We start from the raw sequence: 19,921 nt of genomic DNA, 5'->3' as shown, positions 1-19,921 counted from the left end.
GTGTTCCTATACCCATCTGCATCCCCCGTGTGCACCATTGCTGGCTTCTTTCCTTTGCGGCTGGTACAAATTGTTACCTCAGAAGTCTTCAGTATGGCTTACCGCATGGCCAGCGATAAGTTTTATCACTGGCTGCAATGCTCTTATGCGCATTTGCGCAAGCCTTCCAGTTTGGCAATAATAGGGCGTCGCGAAATATCGGTAACGTTCAATCTTCCACACAAATAAATATATCTGAGACACTGGCTGACCGCATTTTTTTTATTTACTGCTTCTGCCTCTAATTCTGACAGTGCCTCACGGTAGGTAATGCACTATTATGCTTTCAGCTACGTCAGTGATCGCCACAGCGCCGCTATGCTTGCCTTACCACAATGAAAACATATAAGTACCGTAAAAAACGCGCCAATCCACCCTGTAAATGTGTTTGGAATGCAAAGGTGCACACTGCACCCAAAGCGATTACGCATACCACGTCACGTAAAATTCACTCACTTGGCTTTACAAGTAGTGAAACCAGAGACAAGTGAAATGCACTTAACTGCATCCTTTATACTTGAAAGAGATATTCTTTGTTAAAATTAAATCACGGCATGAGTCATGAACGGTGGCTGGTTGAGTTGTATTGGTGAAGCACATGAGTGCAAACTCTTTTTATAAAATTAAAAGAAGTTCAAGCCCGGTGTCAGACGATCTCACGTCTCCGTCTCTGAAACCGCGGACGGAAACGACGAGATCGGCAGCAGAGATGGTGTAGGAGGATAGAGAGGAGGAGGGGGGAAGAGGATGAGGAGGAGTAGCTGGAGGAGGCACTAGAGGAGGATGAAATTGGGGAGCAGCAGGCGGAAATACTTTTATGCAGATTTCTGAACGGCCCAGAGGGCGGCCCAGGAGAGGGATTTTTTCTTCACTGAAGCCCATTTGCAGTCCGCGCCACCTGTGATCTGTCCACCAGCTGAACGCACAACGGGGCTGAACAGCAGCATCTCCCATTGATGTTGTTAGATTGTTAACGGGAAAAAAGGAGGGTTGCTCAGGGCTAAATTTGCTAACCCCAATTATGTGTCGGAGTGTTTCTACTTCTGAGCAAAATTTACATTCAGCGTCGTACCGATTCGGGTGCATTAAGTGAAGACGCCTCGGGTATAGGAAGGAGCCGGATTATTTGTCCTTCCATGGAAAGGTCAGGGTGGGGCGAGAGTAGGGTCTGTCCCTGAAAGCGATAAAGCTCGGTTATATCCTCGCACGTGACAAGCGGGTGACTGTACTCGTGTAGTTCCATAGCCTAGCGGGTAAAACGCAGGCTTGTTTGTGGGCGTTTTCCTTCCCCTCCATGCAAGCGCGAGCGGCCATCCAGATGAGCTGAATGTAACCAGTGGGTGAGTGTTTTTTTAGCACACTCACTGCAGCTCGAGAAACTCACGCCGACAGGTAGTTCCGGTAGGTTTGTTGCAAATCGTTGACTACCTACCAAACCCCTGGTTGAGGGAGAGCCAACGCGATGGCTGCCTCTTCTTCAGCTGTCATGTCGTGGGTATTGAGTGAGGCACACATAGGACGTTTGTTCTGGCGGTAACCACGATGAGCGCGTACTACTCGCCTCGAGGTTGGGAGGCGTCTGTGTGGATAACTGCATGATCTCCGCAGAGGGTGGTGTTGAGCGCTTGAGCCCGTATTTGGCGGCGACCCTGGTGGTGTGGAGGGTCCAGATTTTTACGTAAAGGGAGCATCTTTAGTTCTTGTCGCCAAGATTGGGGGAGTAGATTACAAAAGTGACATTCCGTGCTGCCCAGCCAATCTGGTGAAGGATGCAGCGACCCACAGCAGTTCTGCTCAATCGGAGCTTCTGGTTAAGAAGATGGAGAGTGTCAGCTCTTCCACCGTGTTGTGGAGCCCCATCCTAACCAGCCTTCCCGTGGACGCACTCATGGGAAAACCAATGGCCTGCTTAACCGCCTTTCCAATCATTATGTCAAGCATCTTTATAACCTCCTTAGGGGGTGATGTAGGGGGTGACGTAAGTCATTCTAGAGAGACAAAAGCTTGAATTATCGGCTTCCATGAGGCGTCATTTCTTGGTGGCAACTCGCCTGATCATGTGTATGATTTTATTATTGCTGTGTTTGAGGCGCTGCAAGGATTCGTCACTCTTTGTGTTGGCCTGGAGGTTTAAACCCAGGATCTTGATGCTGGGGTTGGGAGTGACAGCCTGGCCATCAAGGAGTATTTGAACGTCTTAGTAAAGTTTTCCTTCGCACTCCTCCCCCAAAGGTGGATCCGCTGGTACCGCCGTCAGCCGGTGAAGACCAGACGCGATGTTCGCCGGTGCGGCCGATGAGGACCAGACGAGATGTTCGCCAGTGCGGCCGACGATCTGTTAAGCCGCCGGAGGCGGCCGTCGAGGAGTCGATGGGTTCGGTGGTAGCTGGATTCCGGAAGCCATTAGACGCAGGCTTGGGTACGATATAACTTGGAGTTTATGGGCAGTACTATTTACAAGATAAATTTACAATATTTACATAAAATGGGGTAACTCGTTACCGCTCTCGGCATAGCCGAAGGTACAGGGTACCTACAAACGAGAATGGACCCAAGTGGTGGATCTTAGAAGGACGCTCGGCATAGCCGATGGCGCGAAGCGCCTGCAAGAAGTAAAATCCGACCCCCGGGAATGGGGTTCCTAGCATTTATAGGATTTGGGCAACGCCCCTGCTGGTGCGAGAGTGCACATGATGTCAGGCGGATATCCGGGCTGACGTCAGGGTGACATCAGCTCTCAAAGCCCCGATTGGTCCCCTACAAACAAATAAAACACACACACAAAAAGAGCTAACCAATCGTAAACATGTCACCCCCGCGGTCACATAACCCGATAATCTCTCTCATGCAACTCCTAGTCAGCTTCCCGCGAACGTTATTGCCACCGCTAAGCCAAGGCAAGGCCACGGCTACACAAAGTCGCATACCGTGAGGAGTAGTCACCCCACTATAGTTCATCTCACAAGCTACATGCAGCACTGTGGAGGCTACATTGTTGTCCCCCTCAGGGCGCCTAACTCACCGCGAAGGAAGCGACAAAAGGCGCCGGGGCCGTGCGGTGCCACTTGCCGAGAGGGGAGAAGGGAGTGTCCTTTCAGGACCCCCTTCACGGCGGATTAGGCGCCCTCAGTGGGCGCACTATTGATAACAATGTAGCCTCCACAGTGCTGCAGGTAGCTTGTGAGATGAACTATAGGTTGAACGGGCGGTATCTGCTCCAGAGCCAAAGCCGGACGGCTTAGAACGGTCTAGGCTAACGCCTTACAGTAACGTCTTAACGTCTCGCCGCCTCGCCTTTGTCCACGGGCGCTCGCCGGCACAATGGGGGAGTCGGGGCTAATCCCCTCCCGAGGCCAAGGACGGCCGCCGCCCGACCCGCGGGAAGAGCTGACCGCATACCAGCGCAACAAAGGTTCGCGGGAAAAGCACCCCCTCCTCTCGCCGCACAAAAGGAGGGAACGCCAGGCATGCACTCGCGGCTTCCAACTTCGCGTCCCGCCGGTAAACAAAACGAGAATTCCGCAGCGGGCTTACACACCCATGCCAAGATTCTGCCATAACTTGAACTCAGTATTAGCAGAACAAAAAAAAAAATAATAAAAGTCAACTGCATGTAGCTATTGCTTTTCACGCAGTTTAGGGCTTAGAACTGAAACTAAAAATGACACAATATAACGTGAGACACGCTACACCCTGACACAACAATACCGCAATGCTAGACAAAAGGAACAGAAAAAAAACACATAGAAACACCAGAGGTACACTGGTTGCCACTGGCTAGACGATTGTTCATACGGCCACTTCTTTAGTGTTCCGTTTTCGTCTACGCGCACACACTCGCACCCACACCGGCACCGGTGGCCTCCCCACGCTGTTCCCCGGCCAGTGCGTATGTCACAGCCGTTACTGCGCCTCATTCCAGCACTCGTTCCGAAGGCGGGACAGGGTATCCGCGTTGGCGTGTGCCTCGCCTTTCCGGTGTTTTACCACAATGTTATCCCGCTGCAATGCCAAGGCCCAACGCGTGAGCTTTGCCCCTTGCGGTACTGTCTGGGTGAGGTAACTGAGTGGGTTGTGGTCGGACACGACTATGACTTGGGCGCCAAATACCCAAGTATCGAACTTCCTCAGACCCCAAATCACCGCGAATGCCTCGCGTTCAATGGTGGACCACCTCGATTGCGTGGGCGTGAAGCGGTGGCTGGCAAATGCTATCGGCAGCTCCTTGCCGTCGTCGGTCAGTTGAGCCAAACAGGCTCCCGCGGCGATGGCTGACGCGTCGGTAAACAGCCAAAAGGGTTTGGTGATATCGGGTGTTGTCAAGGAGGTGGCATCACAGAGAGCACGTTTTATCATTTTGAAGGAATGATCGGCTTCAGTAGACCATGGGATGCGAGAGGGAGTGCCTTTAGCCGTCAACTGAGTCAGAGGCTTCGCGATGGCAGCAAAGTTAGGTACATAGTCCCTGTAATATCCGCACAGGCCCAGCGCGCTCCTGAGCTCTTTCTTAGTCTGGGGTACCTGAAGCCCTTTGATCGCCTCTAGCTTTGCCGGGTCGGAGCCATGCTTCCCGGAACCCACCACGTAACCCAGGTAGCGGATGGAAGACTGCGCGATCTGACACTTCTCTAAGTTCGCCGAGAGGCCCACCGAGGCGGGCGTCGCAAACACGGCGTCTAACTGCCGCAGGTGCTCGGGCAGCGACTCGCTGAAAACGGCAATGTCGTCGAGGTAGGCGCAAGCATAACCCTCATGAGGTGCGAGCAGCTGGTTCATGATTCGCTGAAAGCTGTCGGCTGCATTTCGCAGACCAAAAGGCATCACCCGCCACGCGAACTGTCCCATGTGCGACACGAACGCGGTAGCCAATTAAGAACTCTCCGCCAGTGGTACCTGCCAATACCCGCGTCGTAGGTCGATCAAGGTGATGAAATTTGCCTTGCCTACCTTCAAAACCAACTCCTGAGGGCAACCCATAGGAAAAGCATCGGGCTCGGTGATCGCGTTTAGGTTCCGATAATCGACGCACATTCTTATTGTGCCATCTTTCTTCGAAACGCACACCAACTGGTGTGCGGAAGGACTTTCGCACCTGTATATAAGTCCTAGCTCTAGCAGTTCATTCACCTGCTTCGTCCCCTCTCCCTTCAATGCCTCCAGCATGCGGTACAGACGGTTCCGCTTCACCCGCCGCGGTGGCTCAGTGGCTAAGGCGTTGCGCTGCTGAGCACAAAGTCCCGGGTTCGATTCCCGGCCGCGGCGGCCGCTTTTCTGATGGAGGCGAAAAGCAAAAACGCCGGTGTGTACGAGATTTCGGCGCACGTTAAAGATCCCCAGGTGGTCAAAATTAATCCGGAGCCCTCCACTACGGCGCGCCTCATCGCCTGCGTTGCGTCGGCGCGTTAAAACCCTACAATCAAAATCAATCAAAATCACGGTTCCGCTTCAGTTCCGCGCCCTCGATGAGTTTAATCCTGTGCTCTCCCACCCTAGCGATTCTTAAGTTTCCGGAAAACAGGTGGGCATAGTGCTGAAACAATTCGCTTATGCTGACCCTATCCTCCGGGCGTAGGTGCACGGTTTTCTCCTCAGGGAGCACTGGGGCAACCTCAGCCGCAGCGATTTTCGTGGGCTCGTATTCGACTTCTCCGAAGTTCTGGTCGTCATGAAATATGACGCCAATGTTCTGCACTCGGCAGGTGTAGGGTCGCAGTCGGTTACCGTGGACCAGCATGCCGTGGACCAGCATACTATTTACAAGAGACATTTACAATATTTACACAAAATGGGGTAACTCGTTACCACTCTTGGCATAGCCGAAGGTACAGGGTACCTACAAACGAGAATGGACCCAAGTGGTGGATCTTAGAAGGACGCTCGGCATAGCCGATGGCGCGAAGCGCCTGCAAGAAGTAAAATCCGACCCCCGGTAATGGGGTTCCTAGCATTTATAGGATTTGGGCAGCGCCCCTGCTGGTGCGAGAGTGCACATGATGTCAGGCGGATATCCGGGCTGACGTCAGGGTGACATCAGCTCTCAAAGCCCCGATTGGTCCCCTACAAACAAATAAAACACACACACAAAAAGAGCTAACCAATCGTAAACATGTCACCCCCGCGGTCACATGACCCGATAATCTCTCTCATGCAACTCCTAGTCAGCTTCCCGCGAACGTTATTGCCACCGCTAAGCCAAGGCAAGGCCTCGGCTACACAAAGTCGCATACCGTGAGGAGTAGTCACCCCACTAGGTTGAACGGGCGGTATCTGCTCCAAAGCCAAAGCCGGACGGCTTAGAACGGTCTAGGCTAACGCCTTACAGTAACGTATTAACGTCTCGCCGCCTCGCCTTTGTCCACGGGCGCTCGCCGGCACAATGGGGGAGTCGGGGCTAATCCCCTCCCGAGGCCAAGGACGGCCGCCGCCCGACCCACGGGAAGAGCTGACCGCATACCAGCGCAACAAAGGTTCGCGGGAAAAGCACCCCCTCCTCTCGCCGCACAAAAGGAGGGAACGCGAGGCATGCACTCGCGGCTTTCAACTTCGCGTCCCGCCGGTAAACAAAACGAGAATTCCGCAGCGGGCTTACAGTCTTCCTTGAGGTGTCGTTTGGCGTGAGGGTGTACGGCAAGGAGCTCTGGTTTTTTAGGTGAACACGGGAGGCCACAGGCATTAGCATATTGGCGTACTGGAAGTGAGATGCCATGCGTAGCTGTGAGCTTCCTTAAATTTTTGTCTCTCCAAGCGCATGCGCAAGGCCCGCACATGGCCGCTACACGTGCCGTCGACGGAGCACACAGCGGCGCGAGAGGTCGCGTGACGCTATCAGGTGGCATTCAGCGATAACGCAGGGGGTAAACCCGCAGATGTGCTTGGTGAGTGCACTTCCTGCCTTTCCCGTCCCAGCGTGGGCTCGCAGCTCAACCGGTAAGACAACGGGTTCTCACTCCGTTAGTCTATTTGTCCCAGGTTCGATTCCTGGCGGTGCCAGTAACTTCTTTTATTTGCCCGCGGGAGTTTCCTGTTGACACCAATGGTCGCGAAAGAACCATTGGGGGGTAGAGGTAGAAAGCTATGCTTTAAAAACAATATGCTAAGAATAAAAGAAAATATGCATGACGCTCTCTTCCAAGGAACCGTTATCGCCTACTGCTTTCTATTGGTCACAGCTTCACTTTGACGCTGCAAAACGAGAGGAGAGCACAAAGCACTGATGTCAGTTTTTATACGCCCCTTTCAATGCCCTTTTCGGCTGCATTGTTCTTTTCACAGCAGGCCGCATCATGTCAAGAGTGCCTCACAGTGAACGTGTGCGCATTGTGGAATTATGCTTGAAGTCTTATACGCAGCGAGAAATCGCTGAATTAACTGGCCGATCAACGAACACAGTGACCCGCATTATTCAGGCTTATAGGCAAATTCAGGCTTACAGGCGTATGGGCGAATTTCTGACGCCCCTCATGATCGTCGCCCTCGCGTTACCAGCGCCATTGAAGACGAAGTTTTGGTCGCCGCGGCTTATGCTAATCCGTTTGGCACTGCGCAGCAGCATGCTCAACTTGCAGGTGTTTCATCTTCACGGAGTACCGTGAAAAGAAGGTTGGCAAAAGCCAGACTGAGGAGCCGTGTCGCCGTGCAAAAGCCTCTTATATCCAACGACAACAAAGCAGCACGTCTCAGGTTTGCGTCTGAGCACAGCCCCTGCAGCGTTGACGGCTGGAAGCAGGTGGTGTTCTCGGGCGAATAGACGTTTACCACAAGATGGGACCAGAAACGCCGCGTCTGGCGTCCTGTGAACACTCGCTACGAGCCGGAATACATACAAGAAGTGGCCACAAGCGGGAGGACCACCGTAAACGTGTGGGCCGTCATGTCCACACATGGATGTCACAGACGCACTACACTGAACTGCAGAGAAATATTCCGAAATCCTGGAATGTGTAATGATCCCATATGTACTAGACGGCCCATCCCCTGACGGCGATTACCTCTTTCAGCGAGACCTGGCCCCCCGTGCACACCGCAGAAAGTGTCAAGAAATTGTTAACTGACCGCGGTGTGCGCCAACTTGAATGGATCCCTAAAGGTGCCGACGTGAGCATTATCGACCCTGTATGGGCAAGGATAAAAGTAGCGCTGTCGAAGGAAGGACTGCATAGAGCATCGGCGGACGATCTGTGGCACGTGGTTGAAGCCGCATGGAACGTCATTAAGGAGGACAGAGGCTAGGTGGAGGCGCTTTATGCATCGCTTCCATCCAGAATCCAACATGTGATCGCTGCAAAGGAGGCATGATTCGATACTGAGGCACCATCGACTTGGTCCTTATAAGGTTTGTTACACAAAAACTATTGTTATTGCATGTTTTTGCTTTGTTGCTGCCTCATAACGAACAGACATGTAACGGCATTACAGTGGCGCAGGTCAATAAACTCTTTCAGTTTCAATGTGCTGACTCTAAACTAATTTTGGTGAGTTTAAATTTGTAATTAACATTTATAGGTAAATATGGCTTGTGTATTTCCAAAAGTGTGGATATCATTAAGGCAAAAGCCTTATTTATATCGTCCTTGAGCGAAAACCCGTCGCCAATACCCATTGCATAAAAGTTCTGAACACCTCCAGCGAGTTTAAGGCAGTTAAAGTGGAATAGAGCATGACGGCGCATGAGTGGATTGCAAGGAGAATTTAGAGTTGTTAAAGTTAAGAGCAATGAAAGCGAATTAAGGTGAATCAAAGTAAATAATAGCAGCGAAAGTGAATTATGATCGATCAAAGCAGATTCTGAAGGACGACAAAACAAAGATGTTATTGGGAATTAAGACGATTCGAAGTTAATTTAGAGGAATCAAAGTTAATGAAAGGGGATGGCTAAGTGAATGAAGATTGTGAAAGAGAATAGGAGGAATCGAGGTGAAATAAAGTGAATTAGGTGCCTGACTAGGTAAATTAATGGGAATTAAAGTTAATTAAATTTATTAAAGACGGGTGACTATGCGACAGAAGTGAGTGAGTCAGCAATTTAAGAAGGATCACTAAAAGCGAATAAAGTAGATGACTGTAATATGGTGGATGAATAATCAAATTAGGCCTATAATAACGGCTAATATTTTATTCGCTAATTTACGAGCCTAATAAAGCATACAAATTAAGGTGGGAAATGTGCATGAAAAAGCGATTTTTTGCGGACTTCAATGTAAGGGTTGTGGGTAAAATATTCGCGCAAGAGGAGTAAGATATGCCTACGGTGTGCATGAATGCGGAAGAAAACGTGCAACCAAGTAAATCATGCGTATGTATTTAATGCAGCGGCACTCGGGCTTTCACCTTCAAGTCGGCTTAAGGATAACATAAAGGACAGTGTTAATTTTTAAGATGACCAACAACAAAGCTTTTTTTTTTAAATACGTTCCATAACAACAGCCGAGCCACCGTTCATTTCGTGGTAATAGCAACGAAACCACCACGCGTCACAATTCTGGAGTCACAAGGCTGCGCCAAGCTGAACTACATCGGGCAGCTTCATGCGCACCGCATTCGGAGCGAGAAAGGCAACAGAGCACTAGGGGGCTGCTGATGATTATCGGAAGAGCGGAGCCCATCTTTCTTTACTTCTTGAGTGCTTCGCTGCAAGGCGCCACCGCCACCCGGGGAGCAGCTGCGGCGGGCGCTCGCCTGTTGCGAGCGCCCGCCGCAGAGCGTACTATCGCGCCCAATTTCACTCGCAACATCGGCCTGTTGCGAGTGAAATTGGGCGCGATAGTACGCTCTGGCTGCAGACTGATAAACGCATGGTAGAACCGGCGGAAGCCATGTCCGGCTAACCATCTAAAAAAACTCCCAAGCATTTCCCCGAGGGTGAACATGGTTAAGTGCGAATGCACGGGGTGATGCTATGAGGGGGAGTAAAGTTAAAATCCGTTGGCATTCGCCCGTGAGCGCGCGCGAGCCGACCCACGGAGGTCTGGCAGTTTATCGCTGCATATATAGGGGGGTACGCCGCGCCGAGCGCGCCGAGCCAGGTGGCTGAGAGAGGAGGCGAGCGCAAGGGGAGAGGGACAGCGGCCCACGGCAGCTGCAGCCGAGCGAGGGGGAGAGGAGAGAGTGTTACGTCACGGTGGAGAGAGAGGCGCGCGGCAGCTGCTGGGGAGAGGAGGCGCGCTGTGACGTCATACTATGACGTCACGGTGCGAGGAGCGGTGAGGGGAGCGGCGCGCACCCGCGCAGCCACGGCGAGGAGGCGGAGCGAGCGCGGTCACGTGGTGAAGTGACGTCACCGCGCCGTTGCTAACGACGCTCCTCTCCGCTCCACGCCGTTGCTAGGGAGAAGAGGACTGCGGACGCCGCCACCGCCGCCGCCGGCGGTGGAAGGTTTGGGGTAGCTTATAAAGTGCATTCGCACTTAAAAAATTAAATGCCCATCTTCCCGCGAGGGAACCCTGATGTGATGCGACGGATCGGGGGAGTTCAATTGGCGTTTCCATTGGGTTGATTCTCTAAATCGCGTGAAACGTGTTGTGAACGCGTATGACGCATTTCCATCACATGCGGGTGTTCTCATACTCGGGAAGATGGGCGTAATTTTACTTTTCATGCACATGCATACGCGACATGAGAGAGTATACGTGTTTTAGCGGCACTGGCCACCCATCGCTGGTATTGGATTGCGTCAGTCCACTCGCTGAAGGAACTGTCGCTTCCATCACGTCTTCATCGGAAGATCTTCTTCAAGTCAAGCACGGAGATATCGTCAAGCAAAGTCAAGTCAAGGGCGAGAGCGAGCGATTGACTGATCCGGCGCCGTGCGATCCCCCGCTTATATTCCCGCTTTTGAAAGGAGAGGAGCCGGGGGGAGAGTCGCGCGCACGCGCACGCTTGCGCGCCGGAGCAGACGCGAACGTAGGCGAAGCCCGCGCACACCAGCTATTGTTATGATAATGAGACGGGGTGAGAGCGCTGCGCACAGCTGTCGGAGAGAAGAACGGAGGAGAGTTGCACATGTGCAGTGAGCGTGCGGACGCCGCGACAACGGAGGGACATACCCGAGAGCAAGAGATGCGCCGCATCTAAAAAAGGCGTAAAACTTGCCTACAGTAATCCCATTGCCCACACATCGGCTGACTGTCGACTGAGGGTGGTCGCTTCGCTGCTGCAGCCGCTACCAACGCTTGCGTGGAAGGTGTCCGTGGCGTAACACCGCAGCACACGTACAGTCATGGGCAATTCAAATACGAACCGCGGAGCGCACGACCGAAGGTACCGGTGCCGTCACCTGGCAGCGGCCGTCGAAAACACACGGACATGCGCTGTTGAGATGTCGGGAGCGAGGCTGTGTGTCCCACTGCGTTATGTTGCCCTGTCTCGATCGCATGCTTGCCTTGTCGCCATGCCGCAAGAGCGCTGAAAACAATTGTTAGCGATGCGGCGCGAGATGGTATCTGCGGCCACTGTGTGCTCGGTTCACACGAGCGCCTGCTCGGTTCACCTTGCCGACATAGCTTTGGGTATGGGGTGTAGTAACTTGAGCAAAAAACGATGTTAACCTGGTTCACGCCCACACTATGCTCAGTGCTGCCCGCTCCGCAAATTTCTACAAGCACTGGGTTGCCTGCCAAAAAAGAACACGAAAAAATCGGCCGCCAATATTGTTGTGCAAGGGCAACTGGTCTTAGTATAGTTGGACCTGCCTATCTTCTTAATTTTTGTTAATATTAGAATTGTGCCAGTAATTTTTCCAAAACATGCAGTGCTTGTAGTTAATGTATATTATTGCAGACGAATTCTGGTGGTATATCTGTTGTTTGCTACCAGCACCGAACACGCGAAATGATTGAGCCATGACTCCGTTAAACAAAGGGGTATTCTTGGCGGCCAGTTCATTGTTCAATTCCCAAGTCACTGCACCACGAACGCAAAACATTGCATGCAGTACCATCAAAATTCAGGCAGCACGCATTTAATTTGGTCTCCATTTCTGTGCGCTGGTTTTCTCCAAGAAAGCATGATGAGCTCAATAGTATCCCTTACGAGAGCGCGCACGAGTTTCCCACGCAAGCACTTGCCGCATGTGCAGGCAATTAGGCGCCGCACTGCTCTCAACGCGACCAACACCTTCAGATGCAGCGGCGGTAGTACTGGTTGTACATTCAGTGCTTGAAGCGCTCTTACGACATGGCGACAAGGCAAGCACGCGAGCGAGCAGAGGGCAACATATCGCACTGGGACACGCAGCCTCGCTCCCGCCATCTCAACTGCGCATGTCTGTGCGGTTTCGACGGCCGCTGCCAGGTGACGGCACTGGTACCTGCGGTCGTGCGCTCCGCGGTTCGTATTTGAATTGTCCATGACTATACCACTTGCTCCCATAGAGTTTCTTTTTTTATTTATTTATTACATATACCTACAGCGCCGATATGCCATTATTGTAGGGGGGTTACAATCTTGATGCATAAAGCAATCACAAAAAGGGCAATATACAAAAGGGCAACATCACTTAGAAATACATTGGGGGAGCATAATACACAACTGCTACATGTTACATCACAAAATCATCGATGGCAGTGTGAACATCAGATGCGGCAACTACTTCACTGGATGGAGCATTCGAATCTTCGATCGTTTTAGGAAAAAATGAGTATTTAAAAACATCAATGCGGCACTGATACGGTCTAACGTTTCTTGGGTTATCTCGTATAGTAGTGATGTAATGAGGTTCTTTTATATAAATGTTTTTGTTAATTCCTGTCTTATCGCTTAGAATGTTAAATAAAAATTTTAACCTCAATACTTTCGTACGTTTTGTCAAAGTTTTCCATCCAAGTCCGTCAACAATACTCGAGCTTCTGACAGTGAAATCGTAACTGGCTGTGACAAAGCGTGCTGCTCGTTTTAAAGCAAAGCTTTATACCTCTACCCCCCAAGGGTTCTTTCGCGACCGTTGGTGTCATCAGAAAACTCCCGCAAACAAATAAAAGAATTCACTGGCACCGCCAGGAATGGAACCTGGAACTAATAGCGTAACAAAGCGAGAGCCGGCCGTCTTACCGATTTCACTACGAGCCCACGCGGAGACCGGGAAGACAGGTGGTGGACTCACCAAGTATATCTACGGGTTTACCCCTTGCATTCTCGATGAATGCCACGTGACATCGTTACGCGACCTCACGCGCCACTGTGCGCTCCGAGCGTTCACGGAATGTCTAGTGGCCCTGTGCGCGCCTTGCGCGTATACTAGGAGTTAGAAAAATTAAAAGAATCTCGCCCCAACGAATGGCATCTCACTTCTAGTACGCCACTGCACTGAAGCCTGTGGCCTCCAGTGTTCACGTAAAAAATCACAGCTCCTTGTCTTTAGCCCTCATGCCAAACGGCACACCAAGTAACACATTCAAATAATTCTTGATGGCCAGGCCATCTCTCTAAGCCCCAGCATCAAGATCCTGGGCCTACATCTCCGGGCCAACACCAAGAGTAACGTGTCGTTGCAGCGCCTCAAACACAGCATCAATCAAATCACACACATGATCACGCCAGTTGCCACCAAGAAGCGAGGCCTCAAGGAATCCGAAACCTTTTGATTCCTCTCGAGCAACCCTTACGTCAACCCCCTATCTTCTTCACGGAAAGGAGGACATAAAGATACTTCATATAATGATTAAAAAGGCGGTCGAGCAGGCCATTGGTCTTCTCATGAGTGCGTCAATAAAAAATCTGCTTAGCCCGCGGATCCACAACACGGGGGAAGAGCTGATAGAGGGGCATATTTCTAACCAGAATCTTCGACTGAGCAGAAACTGCAGTGGGTCGCCGCATCATTCACCAGAGTGGCTAGGCAGCACAGAATGTCACTCTGCTTGATGTACTCCCGCACTCTTGGCGACAAGCACTAAAGATGCTGCCTTTGCTTAGAAATATGAACCCCCCACACGATGAGGGTCAGCGACAAGCATGGGATCAAGCCCTCGACACCATCCTCCGTGGGGATCATGCAGTTATTTACACTGACACCTCCCAACATCGACAGCTATAGTAAGCCATCATCATGGCTACCTCCAGAACCAGCCTCCTTGGGTGTCCCTCACTCAAGACCCAAGACATGATGGCAGCAGAAGAGGCAGCCATCAGGTTGGCTCTCACTCAACCAGGGTTTCATCAGGTAGTAACCGATTGCCAACAAGCCTACTGGTATTACAACTTGGGTTGGGTGCACCGACGTGCACTGTGTGGGCTAAAAACACACTCCCCAAACGGTTCCATTATGCTCATCTGGACACCCGCTCACGCTTCCATGGAGGGCAACGAATACGCCCACCAACAAGCCTGCGCTTTTACCCCCGTGCTATGGAGCTGCACGAGCACATTCGCCCGCTTGTCTCGTTCAGGGACGTAACCCAGCATTATCGCCTTCAGATACAGACCCTACCCTTGCCTTAACCTGGCCTTTCCAGAGCAAAACAAACTACCCTACGGCACATACAATCCGGCTCCTTCCCACACGTGACGCATCTTCACTTAGTGCACCTGAATCGCTACGACGCTGAATGTAAATATTGCTCAGAAGTACGAACAATCCGCCACATAATAGGGGTGTGCGACTGTAGCCCTGGCACCCTCCTCTCTCCGTCAACTACCCAACAAGAGCAATTGGAGATGCTGTTGTCCAGCCTCTGTCTGTCTACCCAGCTTCAGTTGGTGGACAGAGCACAGGCGGCGCGTACTGCATATGAGCTCCAGTGAAGAAAGGACCACTCCCCTGGGCCACACTCTGGGCCACTCAGATATCTGAATGGGTGTACTTCCTTGTCCTTCTCGTGCTCCCCTTGTCCTTCTCGTAATCCTCCTTCTCCTTTTCGTCCTCCTCCTCCGTCTCTGCGGTGTATCTCATCACCTGCGTCCACAGCGGCAGGGATGGAGAAGGGAGATCGTCTAACACCGGGTTTGGTCTTCCTTTTATTTTAATAAAAAAGTTCCCACTCATGTGCTACACCAATACAACTCCGCCAACCACGGTTCGTGCATCATCATTGAATTAACTTTACTAAGAATATCTCTTTGAGGTCATGAAGGATTTGGTTAGGTGCATTTCTCGTCTCTCTGGTTTCACTATTTCTAGAGTGATGTGGCTGAATTTACGTGTCGTCGCATGGGTAATCGTTGTGTGTGCCGTTTACAGCTTTGCTTTCAAACCGCATTCACAGAGTGGATTGGCACAACTTTTTTTTTGACGCGCCCTAACTTATCAATATTTTTATTAGTAAATGGATCCCATGATTGGCAAGCGTATTCTAGCACAGGCCTAATGTTAGTGGTGTACAACGTTTCCTTTAAACCTGTAGTGGCATGTTTAAATTTCCTCTGAAAAAAAAATACAACATCCGGGATGCTTTCGCCGCAACTGTGTGCACGTGCGCAGACCAATTCTTAGTCGAAGAAAATGTGACACCCAGATATCTAACTTTATCGCACATTTGCAAGGCGGTTTCATTCATGCGGTATAAAGTTACTAACTTATTTATCTTATTTATAAATTGTACATGGTAGCACTTCTTTATATTCAATGACATTTTCCATTCATCGCACCAACTAGTTCAGCGTCCAGGTCAGTCTGCAAAATTTTCGCGTTATTTATGCACGTAACTGGAAGATATAACACGCAGTCATCTGCGTACAGTCTACCAGTAGATTTAAGATCAGCTGGCACGTCATTTATAAAGATTAAAAATAACAGTGGTCCAAGCACAGACCCCTGTGGTACACCGGATAAAACTTCAAAAGGGGAAGACGACGCGCCATTGACGACGACACGTTGTTCACGCATATGTAGGCAGAGGTCGGCGAACTCACTTATGAGTCCACTCACTCAGACTCATATGGAATCAAACTCACGCGTGAGTTTGAGTTTGAGTGAGCGCGAGGCTAGTGTGGCATGGTGAGTTTGAGCTTGAGTGAGTTTGAACCGAGTGAGCCCCACTGAGTTTGAGTCCGATAGAGTTTGAGTACGCCTGAGACCTAGTGAATTCTCAGTCCATTTTTAGTTCTGAGTACATTTTGAGTCTGAGTTCATTTTGAGTTCTGAGTACATTTTGAGCTTGAGTAGATTTTGAGTTTGAATACATATTGAGTTTTGAGTACATTTGAGTCTGAGTCCATTTTGAGTTCTGAGTACATTTTGAGTTTGAGTACATTTTGAGTTCTGAGTACATTTTGAGTTTGAGTACATATGGAGTTTTGAGTACACTTTGAGTTTTGAGTACACTTTGAGTTCTGAGTACATATGAGTCTTGAGTCCATTTTGAGTTTGAGTACATATTGAGGTCTGAGTACATTTTGAGTTTTGAGTCCGAGTGAGTTCTGAGTTTTGCGTTCAATGTGAGTGAGTTTGAGTGAGCGCAGATGTGCTGCTCAGCATTGAGTCTGAGTGGTGATTCGAAAAAAAAAATGATTGAGTTTGAGTGAGCCGCGCCAACATTGCCGAGGTATGTATGTAGGTAGTCTTCGATCGAGCCGAGTAAACGCTCTGGAATTTCTAGACTAGATATTTTAAACAAAAGTAGGTTATGCGACACCACATCAAACGCCTTTTTTAGGTCTAGAAATACTGCATCTATCTGAGTGCTGTTGTTTATACCAAGTGTGATTTCGTGGATAAATTCTGGTAATTGGGTTGTGCAAGATAATCCGGAGCGAAAGCCGTGCTGTGTAGCTGTGAAGAAATCATTATCCTGGACATGTTTCATTACGCCTGAATGAATTATATGCTCTAAAGTCTTACAGCAAACCGATGTTAAGACAGCGGCCGATAATTGTGTACGTTGCCTTTATCACCTTCCTTGTGAAACGGAGTTATGTTAGCCAATTTCCAATCCTTCGGTAACATTGCATCATGCAGTGATTTATTAAAGAGTATTACTACGAAGGGAGAAATAGCAGATGCGCAACGCTTCAGTACATGGTTAAAGCTATCACCAGGACCATTTGCAGAATGTGGGTTCAGGTTATCCAGCAGAGCACATACACCTGGTTCAGTTATAACGATTTCATCCATCTTGGGCAAGTGTATGAAATATCCAGGAACTACACTCAGTTCGTGTGAGTTAAATACAGAATGAAAGTATTTACTAAAGCATTCATATTTACGTACGTCATCTTTACCAAGTTATTATCATTTATTATCATTGATTATGACCGGGATTGCATTGCCGTCTTTTTTACTACTCTTTATATATCGCCAAACTTCTTTTGGATTTGTTTTGAATTTATCAGCTAGACCTGACAAGTACGCATGCTTCGCTTGCCATAGTTCGTAAGTTTTTTATTCATCGAGTTTAGCTAAGTGTAGAGGGCAGGATGGCCTGATTTATGGCACTTTTTGAATTCCCGTGATTTTATTTTATTGAAGAACGGAGCTTAGCATTAATCCAAGGTTTTTTAGAGCGCTGTTTCGCCGACAACACTCTTTACGGCATATACCTATTAATAAAATCACGTAGCTTTTCTATAAAAAGCGCCCACTAATTGTTCATATTAGTGTGACAACTTTGATCTAAAAAAGTCGGAAAGAAAGAGTCAAGTTCGTTGGTTATTGCGTCATAATTACCTCTGTCATACATGTACACTTTCCGCGGACGCTGCTTACTGCAGACAGGTCTTTCACAAACAATGGAACCAAGCACAACTTCATCATCGTTGATGCCTGGGACTATTGTAACAGACTCGACTAAATCAGTATCGTTAGCGAACAGTAGATCTAATACGTTACCTCCAGTAGTACCAAAACAGGTTGGTAAATCAACAAACTGATGTAGTCCATAGACTTGAATTAGTTCGTAAAAGGCGGTGTGAAGCGTAAGTATACTAGAGAGGAAACTGCGCCTTGTAAGCCATGTCGTCGTGGGGGTTCATGGGAAGACCCCCTTTTTGGCTTGGGCTTGACATGACAATTGGATTCTTAAGCAGTTTTTGGGATTTGCTTTCTTCACTATGCATTAACACATTTACGAGCTACAAGGAAGCCGAAATCCTCCCTGTTCTGCGGTAGCCGTGCTCGGTTAAACCGCAGGCAGTGCGTGATCGCACCTGACGTTGCTCATGCCGCTGTCGAAGGACGCATGACTGAGCGGGTAATATGGATATGCCGCCGCGAAATTTGTAGCCGTAGAAAAGAAGAAACAAAACGTACTTCGACGAAGACAAGATACGACCACGGGGATACGACAGATACGGGTGCTTGTATGCATCCTATCTTGTCATCGTGCACGACTGTTTAACGCCACGTTTTCTGTTTTCTTCTTAAACTAGTTGGTGTCCGGTGCACCGGTTCACCGCGAAGGCAACGTTTTAATAGGCACGCCCAAAACACTTTCCAAACTCTTCAAGCAACTTATTATTTGCAATAATGGTAAAATTATTAAAATCAGAGTCACTAATTAGTTCTCTCCCCCCCCCCCCCCGCCAAATATTAAGCTTGTTTGTAACAAAAACCTTGGCATGCGGTCCGGAATAGCAGGTACAATCCTTCCGGCAAAAATACGTTTTACTTCCTTTTTCATTAATTTTAAAACAGACTGTTTTTATTTTTCACTTGCATAATTTCACTCTATTCTTCGCGTTTTTGTGCCACTTTGTTTTTTGTTTAAATTTGCGGCCACTAAAACGTTACAAACCAAGCAAATGATGAAACTAAGGCTAGCGCAATGTATAATGGCGGCCCATGACGACACAGATGGCCTTGATGTGAGCCGCATAGACGCTAGCGCCAGATTCCGCTCTAGTGTATATTGTGAGAAACTCTATGCTTGCTCCTCGGCAGTCATGAAGTGAAAGCCGCCTGACAGTCGTCGCAAAGGGGGTCGGGTGCCAGATGGCTGCAGAGCCAATGCATAGTACTTTCGAGAGACTAAAAAGGGCTTGAAATTCTGCCTCCGCTGAAAAAAAAATCTCCCGGGATAGATATATGCCTGCTACGGCGACCGTGAGCCACGCCGCAGCAGCCGCCAGGAGGAGTGTCACGAGTTCAACTCGGCCGTGCAATAGCTCTCCCGAGTTTTCTCCGAGTTCTTGGGTCAACGCGGCGTAGCTACCGAATCCCCACCCACCTATGGTTGCGATGGCGTCCACATCGCCGGTGGGGTAGTGTCGCATCAACGAAGGCACTTGCATTTGAAGCTCCGGTAGCACAGCTTAGCAGAAAACAGTGAACGAAGTCCCCAGGCCATCGTCAGTCGAATGCTGCCATAGTCACAGGGGGGGGGGGGCGTTTGGTACGAAGTGCGCGCTCTAGTCCGGACGATAGAAGCGGCCAAGACGACAAGATTTTCCCACGGCAGCCCTATGCATACACAGTAAAAACACAATCGATGACAGATGACACGCATTCAATGTTTGAAACGCACTCGTAGAAGGTAGAAACACGCTCACGACACGCTAAATTGGGCGATGTCTGATACTACGCCCACCGCCCGCACGTAAACAAATCCGGCCACGTTTGGCAGTCGGGAGAAAGGCGCGTTCCTTTCCCTACACTTGAACTGCTTCACTTACTTGGTTTGGGCTTGCGCTGAGCTGCACTGGAGACACCCTCAAACCACGTAGCAAACACATTTCAGTCGAATAACAGAACGCCAAGAAAATCAGAGCCCCCCGTGCTGCTTTTAGAGGGCGGAGCTTTAAAAGAAGGCTGGTGCTAGGCCGGAGTTTCCAAAGAGATAGTTGGGTTATCTACTTCACATAACGGAGTGCATATTGCAACTCAATTTTAGGCGGCGCTGCACGCGGATGTTCGTACAAGCCGTGATTTATCTACGTGAGCGGCCTCTTCTGGGCGCGCTGATAATGCCAACCGTGCTCCGCGTGATTCCACCGGTGTCGCTTGAGGTTTATCGGA

At 49.8% G+C, this 19,921-nt stretch overlaps 1 protein-coding gene and 1 non-coding gene across 2 annotated transcripts in view; both read left to right on the top strand.

The window, feature by feature from the left end:
• Positions 1 to 19,921, top strand: part of LOC144140885 (tachykinin-like peptides receptor 86C) — a 691,763-nt gene that overhangs the window by 312,246 nt on the left and 359,596 nt on the right. The gene's annotated exons all lie outside the window — the stretch shown is intronic.
• On the top strand, positions 5,229 to 5,301 carry Trnaa-ugc (transfer RNA alanine (anticodon UGC)). Its single transcript is given in 2 exon segments — positions 5,229 to 5,265; positions 5,269 to 5,301. It is a non-coding gene; the product is annotated as a tRNA-Ala (tRNA).

Source organism: Haemaphysalis longicornis, unplaced genomic scaffold, assembly GCF_048455015.1.
Source record: "Haemaphysalis longicornis isolate Haplotype H1 unplaced genomic scaffold, Haemaphysalis longicornis Haplotype H1 scaffold_1, whole genome shotgun sequence".
Taxonomy (NCBI): Eukaryota; Metazoa; Arthropoda; class Arachnida; order Ixodida; family Ixodidae; genus Haemaphysalis; species Haemaphysalis longicornis.
Note: the sequence above shows the minus strand (reverse complement) of the source record. Positions and strands in the feature narration are given on the sequence as shown.